A 15,900-nucleotide genomic window follows, 5' to 3' on the forward strand; every position below is an offset into this window, starting at 1 on the left:
TCTCTACAGTTAATCCGCGAATCCCAGCACAAGCCACTCGAATGAAAGCCAGGGTGGAGGTTGGCTGCTCATTGGGGTGTGCTAATGAGACCCGGTGCCGCCTCGGGTGATGGAAAATATTTGATATAGATCCACTCTAATCAAGAGCTCGCAAGTTTGTGGCCGGAAATTAAAGTGGATCAATACTGAGGTGTCACGCTAACCCCTAACCATGTGACAAAGTAATTTATTTTGTGTACTTTTAAAACTACTAAATATTTTGTTGAAATTAAATTACAGAATTATTGCCATGTCTTGTTAGGGTTTTGGGTGGTTATGTGTGTGTGTGTGTTTGCTTCTTCCCTCCGAGCTTCCCTTCCTCTTGTGACCAGCTGCCCATGATTGATAATCGGCCCTTGTCTGTCTATTTAAAACCTGTGTTTTTTAGTTTTTGTCTGTTTGTATGCCTTGTTTGTACCATGTTAGGTTTCACGTCAGGTTTGATTTTGTTATTTGATTTCAATGTCCTTGTTATTTTCTAAAGACCCTGCCTCATGTAGTAAAAGTTTTGTGAGCGCATTCCTTTCCACTCGTCCATTGCCTGCTTCCCTGCATATGGGTCCAACCAATTTCGACAACCGAGTTAATCATAACAATTATATTTTAAACCTCTTCCGTTGAAAAACGAATTCAATTTCCGTTTTGAAATTGGAATTAAAATTGATAAATTTATTTTCAATGTCGGAGTACAACGAATTGCTTTAAAACATTTTGAGAACATACTAGCCTGGGATATCCTCCAGGACCCCCCTTGTAAGGATGAGCAGTACAGAAAATTTATTAATGAATACTTTTGACTACTTTGAGTAGATCAATGGTGTAAAATCTGTTATAACTTAGTAATTGAGTACTTTTTCAACCCCTGAATACCAGGTGGGCATGCTGAGACCGTATCACTTTATATTCATATTGATGTAATTTGGCCAGACTGCAGGAAAGGACAAATAGTCAAGGTTGTTGACCCACTAGAGGGATTATAAAAACAGCCTCCAATCATTTGTCCCTGATGTTTATTTCCCTCATATTGCGCCGCAGAGGGGACAGGAAGTGGGAGGGGGTGGCTTTTGTCTATGAATGATCACATACCGGCCACATCTTTGTCCGTTAATAGTTAAATATACAATTGTCTAAATGCACCCCCCTATTCCACTTCCTCCATATTGTTTTACCACCATGGTGGGAGTCAGGAAGTTAGAGACACCTGGATCCAGCTGGGTTCCCTCCGAGATTGCTCTCCTCCGTCCTCACATTGCATCGTGTGATGATGGCGATAATGTGTGGGATCGTTCTTGCAAAGGGGGAACTTGAACCCTCTGACTTCCTGTCCGCTGATGAGGTCACTCAGTCTCAGTGGGAGTGTCTGTGAAATTCCTGCTCAATAACAGCAGTCTTGACTGTAGGGCACGGCGGGAGGGGAGGCAAAGCAGATGATGGTTTGATGTAACGGGGTGGAAGCACGAGGAAGGGGGTATTTAGTCCATGCGGTGCTTGTTTCTACTGAGCCCCGGGGCACATTGTGGAGCACAGCATGCGCTCTTGTCATGATGCAGCTCTCTTTTTTAAGCCTTCATAGGGCTTGCATTTAACTCACAGGCAGCCATTGATGTAGCTAGACATCCAATTGATGGGGGGATCTCAACTGTTGATCGTTCAACTACTTTGTCTAGTGATGCAATGACAAGTAAACTAAGGCCAAACTAACATTTTGGCACTCCTGTGCTAGAGGAAGCATTTAAGAGTGCCTAAACATAAAGATAAGTGCTGGTCAATGGCGTCTGACTGATCCTCAAGTCAAGATGGTCAGCACTCTGAAAGGAACCTCAACTGTGCAAGATCGTCTGGAAAAGAATCATGAGTTGTGGGAAGGGAGGTGACATTTTCAGGTATTTATTTGAGTGCTTTAGCTTTATCATACGGAGAAGAAGAATGGACCAAAGGGGAGAGTTTTTGGTCCTTTAGCAGGTCTGGTTCCCATTAGACCAGAGGCCCCAGATCACGTTGTTTGTACAGGCAGAATGTCCCAAAGGGGGAGCAGAGAGGCGGCCTGCTGTTGCTCCTCCTAACTTGGCCGCCATGGAGGGAATATCAGATGCAGTGCTTCATGCTCTCACCCCTCGAGTTTGTCCTCCTTCCCACTCACCACCCCTTTGGAAGTCCAAACTAGCCTTTCGAAATTGTTTACGGATGTTCTCTGTTTATACGACAGAGTTCCCGCCAGAGCTTTGGGTCTTGCTGTTTCTGAACCTTAGCAGTGCTATCGATATGAAATTTGTGAGCTGTCAGGAGTGGGGTTACAGAGAAAGCTAATTTCTGCCCCTCTAGGTTTCATTTTTGGCGATTATCGTTGTTAATGTCCATAGTCAAGTAAAAAGTACAAACAGTACAGAGTAAAAAATGTACAGGTATGTTCCCATTAGTGTTCAGGGAGAATGAAAAAAACAGAAATGCGAGAGTAAATCAAATAAGTGCGGCCCTGTTGGGCAAGTGGTTAGTGTGTCAGCCTCACAGCTCTGGGGTCCTGGGTTCAAGTCTAGGTCGGTCCACCTGAATGGAGTTTGCATGTTCTCCACGGATCTGCACGGGTTCCCTCCAGGTACTCTGGTTTCCTACCACATTCCAAGAATATGCATGCTAGGATGATTGGACACTAAATTGCCCCTAGATATGGATGCGAGTTTGCATGGTTGTCTGTCCCCTTATGCCCTGAGATCGGCTGCCCACCAATTCAGGTTGTCCCCTGCCTCCCGGAGACAGCTGGGTTTGGCTCCAGCAACCCCGAGACCCTAGTGAGGATAAAGCGGTGCAGAAAATGAGATGAGATCTCCAGTTTATCCCCCATTGGTGGGGCTAGATGTCCAATCTATTTGAAGTGGGAGGGTCGATAGATTCTGTATTTTTCCCCAGTGTAGCCTGTCCCTGTGAATGCCCATTGAGTTCATCGGTCGTTTCCCCGCCCCTGCTGTAACTCCTGCTTGCTGGCTCTCATGTGACCTGGGTGTCTCTGATTGTGTCGTCGTTACAATCACTATGGGTTAGTAATGTCCAGATTTGATACTTAGCATTGGTATCAACATTTTTTGGAGAATACGGGTATCAGGCACCCTACATTGGTGGCCAGCCAATTGCAACGCACAAGGAGCCATAAAACCATTCACACAGCTATACCTTGGGGCAATTTATTTAATTTTGTCTTCAATCAGCCTGCCATGGATGTTTTTGGGATGCGGGAGGAAAAAGGTCAATCATACCGCCATCAGCAGGAATTGAGCCCACGCCTGCCCGCATCGGAGTCAAGCGAGTGAACCTCTACACGACCGGATGATATTTGATTTGATGAAGCGATACTCAGTTTTTTGCTTTTCAAGACCACATCACCAGAGATTTGTTCTCATGGGGTATATTTTGCAGTATTATTGATAGTAACTGAGGATACCTTTGCATTTTCCTTGTCACGTATTGGGTGCCATCAATGGCACTAGATGTTCAATCCATTTGAAGTGGTAGGGTTGGCAGCGAATGAATGCACACAATAGGATAAGTCAATTGCTTCCCGTTTTCCTTCCTGGAGTACACTAATATCTAAGGTCCCCCTGACCTCTTCCTCAGGCTTTCCCATCTAACTCAGAACGGCCCTAGATTCCAGGAAAAGTTGTGTTAAGTTCTCACTTCCACAAATCACCCTCCCCAGACCATCAGGGAGAAACATCATCCCCCATCAACTCCACCCCACTCTTGTTTCAAATCTTCCCCCTCCTCTTGGATCGTTTTACTGCACTGGCAGATGAGAACTTCCTCACAATTTTATCACATCCTTTGAGCTGTTCGCCGTGCATTTGTCTTTACGACAGTGTCTGTCACACTGCGTTTGCGTCAAGTGGCGCCGCTGCTTTTAAATGTCAGTGTTTTCAGTGTGCGGTCATGGTGTTGTTTTGTTTTTATAGCCTGCAATACAAGGACGGTGCCGGTCACTCAATCAAGTCATACTTGGGTGTCTAAAAAACGCAAAACAACATGTGAATGTGACCACAAAAGGTGCAACTTGCTTTTTATGTACAATGTGCAAAGTGCAGGCAGTGGCAATGTGTCATTTAGGGTGTTGTTATGTAAGAGTTTATTTGGGAGGGGGGGTTTCAAAGCCAGTGGAAAATATTTTTTATTATTTGACCCAGCCCTTGTGAGTAAGAGGCATGTTCTTTGCAAACCTACGAGATCTACAGATCTACAGTCATCATTAACCACTCAATGGTTTCAACATTTGCGGCTTCAGTACATTGCAGTAAATTTTATCCAAATCAATAATGTTCATAAAAATGTCAACTTTCATGCTAAAACTAGCAGGTGGAAGACCGGAGATTAAAAATGGTGGAAGTCAGGGCCCCATCATCAAACTCAACACTAAAGACGAACCGTGGACGAATAATGACGCGGCAAATAATATAAAAAGCCGAGAAGGACAACTTCCTGCCTTTTCCGCTTCTGGTAGTAAGTATGTCCATGTAACACGCCCTTAAAATTGCGTCGAGAAAGAAGAAGCGAAGATTCAGAAAAAGGCCATTTTCCAAGGAAACCAAGCGAGTGGTAACCACGAGGAATAAAAACATGTCTAAGATCAAGAATGTCCTATCGGTCAAGATCACGAACTGTAAATTTATGTCCTCAAAAAAAACGCAACCAAGATTATGAGGAATTTACACCATAAATAAGGCTGTGAAACTGGCTCAGTTGGAAGCCACGGACGGCTTCTCAACACACTGCTCGAGAACCACTGATTAGGATCTCATTAAAATGATGCAATCAGGGAGTGAGGAAGCAGAGGCAATGGACAAAAAAATGACGAGATTCAGGATAAAAACGTCTTTAAGAAATCTGCAGATCTTCACGCATCCAGGCGATTGATGACCACATGGTCAGAGCCATGAAATTTGGCTATCTTTTTAACCGTCCTTGAACAAAAGCATATTTGTAGAAACACAAGAAACAGTGAACACTCTAAATTGGCCCTATGTAAGCGTGTGAGCAAGAATGATTGTTCAACTCATTGTGCCCTGCAATTGGCTGGCCACCCATTCATGGTAAGCCACGCCTGCTCCCCATATTCAGAGGGGATAGGCTACAGCACCCCCCATCCCCTTATGAGGAAAGCAGTTAGGAAAATGAATGAACATATAAAAATGTGAAAAAAAATGTGGGCCGAATCTAGCAGTGAGTTTAATGGCGGATGCTAGTCTTTCCACTGAGTGAAATAATGAAATTCATAGTGTGACTCATTGGACATAGGCCCAGCTGGCGCAAGATTCATGATAATGAAGGGTGGCGCTCTTGAGTCAGTCTGCAGAAAAGACTGGATTTCATTAGGAATTATTTAGCCATCGGATGCAGCCAGTTGCTGAGCAATTATAATAATCACATCGTATTGAGTTTCTGCTGCAGTGGTTCTCAGTTTTTTATTTGCCTGAAAGTAATACGTGCAAATCCATCTGTGGTGTATGCTAACTCGCCATTAAGTGAAGAGGCTATTACGGCCTGGCAGTGGGTGACAGGACATTTACTACTTGATTGGTTGTGTAGAATTAGGTCATTCTACGTCTGCAGAATAATTTTAGAAAAAGCTGCAATAATATTGACGGTGATGGACATCCAATTATGCAGTGTCTAATTATTTTTCTACTGTGAAATGAAATGAGGGCTGGCAGTGAACATGTGTTGTCTGTCCTCACCCTTCAAATGTATGGGACATCCAGTACTGTTAATGTCAACCAATGAATTCATTGTAGGACTGGGCAATGGTTATTTATGTTAATTAGGTGAGATTAATTGCGATAAATCATCTTCTGTATGGTAATCTGTTTAAAAGATATAATAATCACACTTTTAGTTATAAGTTGTGAATGTACTGCAGCCATATTAACAAAATATTGCATGTCACCTCAATAAATGCTGTTGATGGAAATAGATATTTAATCCATTGAAATTGGTAAAAGCCAGCAGTAAATGAACTGTTAGTCAATTATCACCATTAATGGAATACCATGACTTAATGTGGAGTTAAAATAATTAACTGTGAAGTGAATTGCAATTAGTGTATATTAAGAAAATGTTAATATATATATATGTATATATATATATATATATATATATATATATATATATATATGTTAATATATATATATATATATATATATATATATATATATATATAATATATATATATATATATATATATATATATATATATATATATATATATATATATATATAAATATATATATATATATATACATATATATATATATATATATATATATATATATATATATATATATATATATATATATATATATATATATATATATATATATATATATATATATATATATATATATTACTTCACTTGATATTTAAATGCAAATAGGGCTGGTGTTTATTTGCATTCAAATCAAAACGGGGGAAAAATATGAACATTTTCTTTCCCATTTCCATCATCCATTCATCCACTTTTGCTCTGACACACAATACGACTTTGCAGGTGAACCAATGTGGAATGCAATGTCCCTTCAAGAGCGTGACATAGCGCAGTCTATTTTCTTTCCTTCTCCTCCCTCATGAAAGAGAGACATGGAGCTGGTTACATTCGGTGCGGGGCCTTATCACTGGTACCCCTCTCAGGCAGAGGTTAGAGGTCACGGGAAAAAGGAAAAGATTTATTGCAGCTGTAGGAGGGCGAACCATCTCTTAGCTCATTTAGGACAGAAATAATCCAACTTGGCATGCACGCTGGCCGGTTTACACAGACATGCCGTTGGGTCATGACATTAAATTGCACGAGCACCTATGCACGTTATATTGTTTTTGCTGCTGCAATTGCATATAATTATTTCAGCTTCAGTCAAACAGAGGTGATCCAGGAAGGGAGGCATTCCAGCTGTGTCTAATAAAAAAAATGCAACAGTGATAAGAAGAATGCACGCAGGAAGCGGATCAAAGTTTCCCTTCCCAGGCTCTGTGTGAAGATTGACCACATGGGTGGGTTGGGCAACTGGACTAGTTTAAAAGCAACCCAAGCAGGACTACCGTTATATAACAGCAGTCATCAGTCCGTTATAATTTCCACCATTTTAATCGTTTCAGAGGTAAATCCTAGGAGATTCGCTTTTTTATTTATTATTTTAGTTTTTTAAAGTGGGAAAATGACATATGTACTTGGGGGCAGCCCATTGGGCGAATGGTTAGAGCTAATCTATTAATTCATTTATTTATACCACATTTCCAGAGTGCTCAATGGAAAGTTCAGGGACTCAAAAAAATGTGGAATATTTCATGTATATTTCAATTTCTTAACAAAATCAATAAATAAAAAAACTATCAAAATATTTTTTTAAATGAAATCTCAAATTTACAGCAAAACATAAAATATCAAGTGACAGATTAAAAGAGGATCTTTCCTTTTACTAAATAGAGATTATACATATTTTCTTAAATTAAAACGTAAAATAAATAAAAATGAGAAAGCAATAACAAAAAATATTGCTATTTGGCAATGGGCTGGCTTGACTGTGTGATATGTCCAATCCATTTGAAGTGGGAGGACCTACCATGAATGAACAACCATGAATTTACAGCCAACCGTCCCACTTCATGGTGTAGCTGTCTACTACTGAGAAATCTACGAGTTGATTGGATGTCCAGTCACCACAAACTCATTTCATTTCACAGCATCAGGATGATTGTCCCTCGAGATTGGCCATCAATAGCACTTAAAGAGGAATGTTACTCCTTTCTTATGCTCTGCTGATCCACCTTAGTTATTCCCTTGCCACTGCATATCATGTTGTTATATGGGTTCGAAAACCTGCTTTATGATTTAGTGCAATATAACTGTGTCGCAAGAAAAAGTATCAGTAGCTGACATCCACAGTAAATTTATGTTGGGGAAAGGACAGAAGGAACCTCACTTAGCTTGGCTGTGGAATGATTCCTAGCCAGGAAATGGCCTCCAGGCAGGAGCTTCAGAAAATGTTCTTCCCATCATGTACCGTTCATCTGTCAGAATGCAAACTCATGTTAGTTTCTTCAACTGCTTGCAATTCAAGACTTTAGATTTTGGTCTTCTCACCATTGGCTCATTGGTGTACTGGTTTATCCCTGCTTCAGTTCCTGTTCATTGGTTTCACTTCCTGTGTAACTTGTATCTCCCTGTCACTTTCTCACTTCAGACCATCTGATAGCCTGTCCACATCTACCTAACTAACTACTTAGCTGCCAATCTACTTACCTATAAACTTATTTTCCTCCCTTCTGACTACCTACCTATCTACCGAATAATCATCCACCTAACTACCTGTCGTCCATCCAGCCATCCAACTTACCTTCTGACCTCCATACCTATCTACCACCTTCAATTCTATATCTGAATCAATCCATCCCTCAAAAACGATTTCATGGATATGAAACCTTTACTGCAGCTACAGCTGCGACACATAAAAAGCATCAATAACAACCTCATACAATTGAAATATAATTTAGGAATATAGCCATATTTTACTCAATAAAAATTATTTTTATCTGTACACAAAATCCATCCTCCTTTCTTTCCTCCTTCTTTTCTATCGCCATCGCAGCTAATGCTGAAAGTCGAGCCTGTCCTCTCGTATTTCTGGCATGAGTTTTATTCGATTTACGACTGAAAATGTTGGTTCTCGGTTGTGATAGGCTTGCTTGCTTCGGAGTTGTCCGACCTTTTTAATGATGTCCAGCTTTTCTTGAAAATTTCGTCTTAAAGATTGATAAGACAGTAAATCTGCAAACAAATCAATTTCTTCTCTTCCCTTCACCCACCACTATTAAATCAACTCTACAATATATTTCCTTGTGCAGATCGCTCCAGATACAGTTTGGTAAATCTGGCTAGGCCACTCTATCACTAGCAAATCATAGTTGACGAAAGCGATGACGTATCCCAACGCCTGTGAGAAGGCCTTGATGTCGCTTGTTTTATGCAGCAGAGCCTGCAGAACTGATTGTGAAGGCCTCAAGGCAGATTTCTGAGCCTGGCAACAAAAATTGCCTGAAATGTGGTTGGTTAGATGCTTATATATGAAAACACATCTGGAAGCAGCGCAACCAGGGGAAAAGCAACAAAAGTAAGCAGATAGGCAATTTTGAATTATATAATAAATATTCATGGACAAAACCAATTTCTTAAGGCCAGCAGAGAAGGCCTTGCAGGCCTTGCAGGGCTTGACGGTTCACCACTGCTATCTACCGACCCACTCAGATACCTACACCACCTAACTACCTGCTGTTCAACCTTCCATCCATCCTTCTCACCTACCTCCGACAGCCTGTCTGTCTGACTATCCACCCTCTCTCTCTAGCTAAAGATTTTACCATTTATTTTAAACTTGCCGTGTATGCTTGTATGTCTCATTGTGTGCTGCGATTGGTGGCAGCCAATTCAGGATGTCATCCACCCACCACCCATGGTTAGCTGGGATTTGCTCCACCACCGCTCCAACCATTGTGAGGATAACCAGAACAGAAGAATAATGAATGAAAGAATGAATCTATTGCACCTATTTAGCTGCTTAGCTGACCGTTGATGTCTTTGTTTAAATTGCGCATTTTTGCTCTGGGCTATATTAGACCAGTGTGACTTTTGACTCCCTGCTGTTCCTTTGTAATGCCCCAATCAGGTGTTGTTTTTCTATGCTAAATTTTACTAACTTGCCCACAAAGTTTATGTATGTGGTTGCCTTGTGTACAGAATTCTTAGTTGGGGAAAAAAAAAATGACATCTACACACTCACCTTGAAATAAAGTCATGGCCTGAGCCTGATCTTTCTTATCTGATGACCCCAGCCCACAACATTGACCACCACCCAGCAGCTAAGAGACTGGCAGCACTACTCTAGGAAGGGGGGAGAAGAAAAATGTGCACCTTTGACGCACGTGTTTGCACAAACTGCCTTTTGTTCATCGGCCTTTAAACAAACAGCGAGCGCCGTGCCTCTAGTAAAAATACACAAAGATCAACACGGACAAAGTCCTCCGGGCGGGCAGCATGCCTGCCTCTCCAGGCCAGATTCCACCAGGCACACGCTTGACCTGTTTATCCGAAGCTTATTTTACCCTCGACTGACAAACTTCACTTCCTCTGCCTAAAGAACGTCATCTACTTTCCGTTTTTATACGATCATTACTTCTCAGGTTCTTCTTCTTTTTTTTCTTTCGGGATAATTTTCTCTACTAGCACCGCACAAGTGCAGATGTCGGTAAGCACTCGCTGATGTTGACAAAGAGAAGGAAACGACTATTCAGCATCCAAGTACGATTTAAATAACCCTAATAGCCACATTGACAATGACGGATACATAAATAGGTTTATCCCTTGTAAACTCACAATTCATTTGAAGAGGGAAGCGTGCTTGTTACTGAACGTTCATTTATTTGCTAGCAACTCTCCCCCAAATGGATATGGCGATACGTCATATCCATTTGGCCATCGATTGCATCGAATTAGTTAGTAGCATTTTTTTTTAAATGGGGACATTTTTAGTAGACATTTTTTCAGACAAATTTTTCATATTGACTTTGAAAATTTCAGCATTCGTCAATTAATAATCAAGAACCCCAGAAAATTTGTATCAAATTAGTTTATTTCCATTTTCTTCAATATATACATTTCTTCTATATATATATATATATATATATTTATATATATATATATATATATATATATATATATATATATATATATATATATATATATATATATATATATATATATATATATATATATATATATATATATATATATATATATATATATATATATATATATATATATATATATATATATATATATATATATATATATATATATATATATATATATATATATATATATATATATATATATATATATATATATATATATATATATATATATATATATATATATATATATATATATATATATATATATATATATATATATATATATATATATATATATATATATATATTATATATATATATATATATATATATATATATATATATATATATATATATATATATATATATATATATATATATATATATATATATATATATATATTATATATATATATATATATATATATATATATATATATATATTATATTTATATATATATATATATTTATATATATATATATATATATATATATATATATATATATATATATATATATATATATATATATATATATATATATATATATATATATATATATATATATATATATATATATATATATATATATATATATATATATATATATATATATATATATATATATATATATATATATATATATATATATATATATATATATATATATATATATATATATATATATATATATATATATATATATATATATATATATATATATATATATATATATATATATATATATATATATATATATATATATATATATATATATATATACACATGCTCTCCCCCTGTGTGGGTTTCCTCCGGGTAGTCCGGTTTCCTCCCACATTCCAAAAACATGCATGATAGGCTGATTTGACACTTTAAATTGCCCCTAAGTATGGGTGTGAGTGTCCATGATTGTCCGTCTACTTCTGCCCTGCGATCGACTGGCCACCGCCTCTGGCCCGGAGACAGCTGAGATTGGCTCCAGCACCCCCCACGATCCTAATGAGGATAAAGTGATTCAGAAAATGAGATGAGATATATATATAGTCATTTTTAAAAAATGATTGTGAATTATTTCAACTGTCCTCCTGCTCTCCCACAGACAGCTAATCCATTAAACTGGGAGTGCTGGCAGCAATCATTAGCTGTCAATTAATTCAAATGAACGATTATTGCCGTCCATGGCATCCAACGAGTTAATATAGTTGGCTAATATGGCAGGAGTAGATTTAATATAAAAGTGTGCTAATCCATATTTTTAATCATTATACATAATGTTGATGTGAATAATAATAGTTTGAAATTTTTAACCATTTCCCAGACCTACTATTAACTGTCTGGCTGCCATTTAAAGCACAAGACGTCCTATCCCTTTGAATAGGGAGAGGTTTCAATTGAAATTGATGATAAACTGAGTTCAAATGGGATGGACGCTTACTAGTGATGAATAAATTTCATTTTACACCAAAAGGATGATTGCATGCCACCCGATTAGGCATCCATCACTGGCACAGAGAGTTAATGTGTAACTTGTGGGAGACAAATGTTCATTCTAAGTTGTTGTCGTGGCCTATACTGAAAAAATAGCTGCCATTGAGTCCCAAATTTCCCGTAAATGCCCATTTCAGAGGTACGTCGGAGGGTCCTGCAATACCTCATGATGAATAACCTTTTGAACTTCCCCTCTGCTCTGTGATTTAGCGCCACAAATGTCAGGCTCCATTTTGTGAACACTGATGGGAGCCATATGGTGATTCCCGTGAAGATTAAATACCAAGCAACTCACATGTGCGATTGTGTCACGAAACTGAAGCCTTTGTACTGTTTCTTCACATCTGTTAACTCATTGGCAGCCTTGACCGCAATGGGCGTCCAATCTATCTGAATTGGAATGGCTAGAATTGAATAAGAAAGTTACTAATAATCTTTAAACTAAGTTAGATATCCAATCCATCTGGACTGAGACGGTCTCTCCCGGTCTAAATAGATTCAACATTTGTCGCTATAAATGGCAGCCAGAGAGTCAAAGTAAAATCCAAAATCCGGCCATAACCAAAGAGCCAATGCATGTTTGCAGTGTTCTTCCTGCCAAATTCACTGCACTTCATTACTATGACGATGACAATGGTTAAGACTTGTTATGGAAGTCCGGATTTAAAAGTGTTTTTCTAATACTACTTCTGCGAGGGCTCTTGTAAACATGGTCTAATCTGCAGGAAGCTGCAAAAGTCATGACTCTCCTGCTCTGTAGCTCCCCCTTTAAAACCATGTGGTCGTCTTTACTATTCATTTCCACCCCCTCTTTTGCCTTACGGAGTACAATACAATAAACACATTTGACATCCAATACTTAAGCAGGATGCTCCTGGTGGAGGGATTGGGGGGTGTCATATGGTAAAAACAACAAATTGGGGACGTTTTAAACCAGACTATTTTTAACTGAAAATGGCCATTTTGAATTGGGTGAACTGTTTTATCTACACACAATGTATTAAAAAATTAGGGATGGCACTTTTTACACAGGCTACCCCAGCTGAGGACACTCTGAATTAGTTGTAAGCCAAGGATGTCCACTAATACCAAACTATTTTGAGTTTACAACAGACAGTACTATCGTCGTCAATAGCACTGAAAAGGTCAATGTGCCTTTGTTCATAAAAGTAAAAATACTGGGGTAAATTGGGGGTTTGGTTGGTTTTGTTAGGCTTTTTTCCCTTGTGTGTCCTGTCCGATTCATTGCCCATTGTGCCCTATCGTTTTTACAGATGGCCTTTAGTCTCTTTGTGCGCCCTATGGCTGACTGGCGACCAGTCTAGGGTGTAGTCTGCCTTTCGCCCAAAGTCAGTTGGGTTGATACTGGGGTAAATTGGGGGTTTGGTTGGTTTTGTTAGGCTTTTTTGGTTTTGTTAGGCTTTTTTCCCTTGTGTGTCCTGTTCGATTGATTGCCCATTGTGCCCTATCGTTTTTACAGATGGTCGTTTGTCTCTTTGTGCGCCCTATGGCTGACTGGCGACCAGTCTAGGGTCTAGTCTGCCTTTTTCCTAAAGTCAGCTGGGTTAATATTGGGATAAATTGGGGTTTTGGTTGGTTTTGTTAGGCTTTTTTCCCTTGTGTGTCCTGTCCGAGTGACTGCCCATTGCGCCATATGGTTTCTACACCCTTGGTGTTTCCCTTGATTGCTCCCTCTTGTGCTATGCAGGTGTTAGTAATCGTAATCAACCCTTGTCTGTCTATTTAAACACACTGTGTTTGTTTCCATGTCAAATTCCTCATTACACCATGTCTTTCCATGTCAGGTCTGATTTGTTATTTATTTTCTAAGTCCTTGTTATTTTCTTGATTCTCTTCCTCCATCAGTCATTAAAGTTTTATTATAGCACCCAAAGTCCTCGTCCCTTAATTGGTTTCTGTGTACCACACTGTAGATCGCACCCGAGATGTAACAATTAGCCTTCAGCAATCCCCGCAACCCTTTTGATGACGCGCAGTATGGAAGATGAATAAATGAATAAATATTTTACAGATTACAAAATTGTGGGCCAGAGCCAATGTGCCACAATATTTTGTGGCCTGTGAAAGTAAATCATATGCGTTGAATTAAAATTTTAAGAGAATATCTAAGGTTTTTAGTCAAAATTAACATATTTCAAAACAAATAACCCATATTTACTGTTTTTCACATTTTTGTTTTTGAAATTACATCCAAAAAATTAAACACAAGAGAATGGTGATAATTTCCCCTCTTTTTAATGTTCAAGGTTGTAAATATGTAAAGATACGGATGAAAAATGAATGAATGAATTAAAAGAACTGAACATTTTTACATTTAATTTGCCTTGTCCTGTCAAAATGGATTGGACATCTCGTAAAACCTTGAGTTTATAACTAGTACATGTCGAGGAGTTTTAATACGGTTTTGTGGTTTATGTACTTCAGATTACCATCTTAAACAATTATTATTAATACTATCTGCACATCCCAACCCAAACTTTCTTTTTCATTAACAAACCAGTTATTATCCTAATTATGTAGGTTATTGCAGACCCTTCTGGCAAGCACTCCTCACAAGACAAGTCCTAAGTGAAATTTGCAGCCTTATGACATATTCAGCTATATATAGGCCATTGCTGCATTTCTTCAGGGAAGTAAGAACAAGATCACGCGCCACTGTTGATAATTTTGCTTTGTTGAGAAGTACGTTTAGACTTCTATAAGGCTGAAAAAAATGGCATGTGTTCAGAAAATGTAAGACAAAAATATATATATGCAGTGGTACCTCGAGATAGGATCTTAATTCATTCCGGGACTGAGCTCGCATGTCGATTTACTCAAATGAACGTTTTCCATAGAAATGAACTAAAAACAAATTAATGCATTTCAACCCTCTGAAAAAGAAACACCCAAAACTAGAATTGCCATCTATTAACAAATTAACAATTAACTAGTGGTTTAATAGTACTAAAATAAACAAAAACAAATTTAAATGAACTTCGATTACCATGCAGACACACTCTAAAATAAGTTTAATCGAGTTTAAATTTTGACACCTTTCTTTTCCCGGGTTGGCTCTATTAGCCCCTCCTCCACCCTGACTTTCAGATTTAACCTATCGAGGGTTGTTTGCTTTTGTATTCCCTTCAAAATATTCCAAAAATCATGCACACAAATGTCCTCACAATAGGATAACGCTCGACCACTTGCCAACGAGAAGTAGTATATACGCCATTCTCACTGACTAACAGGAAAAAAAACACTGAAAAAGGCAACGCTCCGCCCAGTGATCATAAAGACATTCCACGAGGGATTTGCGACCAGAAAAACATTGCCCATGATATTCTTATGAGCAGCCTCTCGCGTCCACTGTATGCTCATATATCAAAATTTTTCCCATATCTCAAGATAAATATTTGACCGAAATTTTACTCGTATGTCAAATTGCGAGTATGTCGGGGCACTCGTATGTCAAGGCACCACTATATGGTCATCTTTTGTCAGTAACCAGATGCAAAATGTCAACATTAACATAGCCTACTACTTTGGCAGGTAAGGGAAACCTGGACAACAAATGTGCAATATCAACACGTGTAATGGGGTGCTGGAGCATATCCCAGCAAACCACAGGCAGCAGGCGGGGAACACCCCAAATTGG

This window comes from Stigmatopora nigra, chromosome 15 (genome assembly GCF_051989575.1).
Source record: "Stigmatopora nigra isolate UIUO_SnigA chromosome 15, RoL_Snig_1.1, whole genome shotgun sequence".
NCBI lineage: Eukaryota > Metazoa > Chordata > Actinopteri > Syngnathiformes > Syngnathidae > Stigmatopora > Stigmatopora nigra.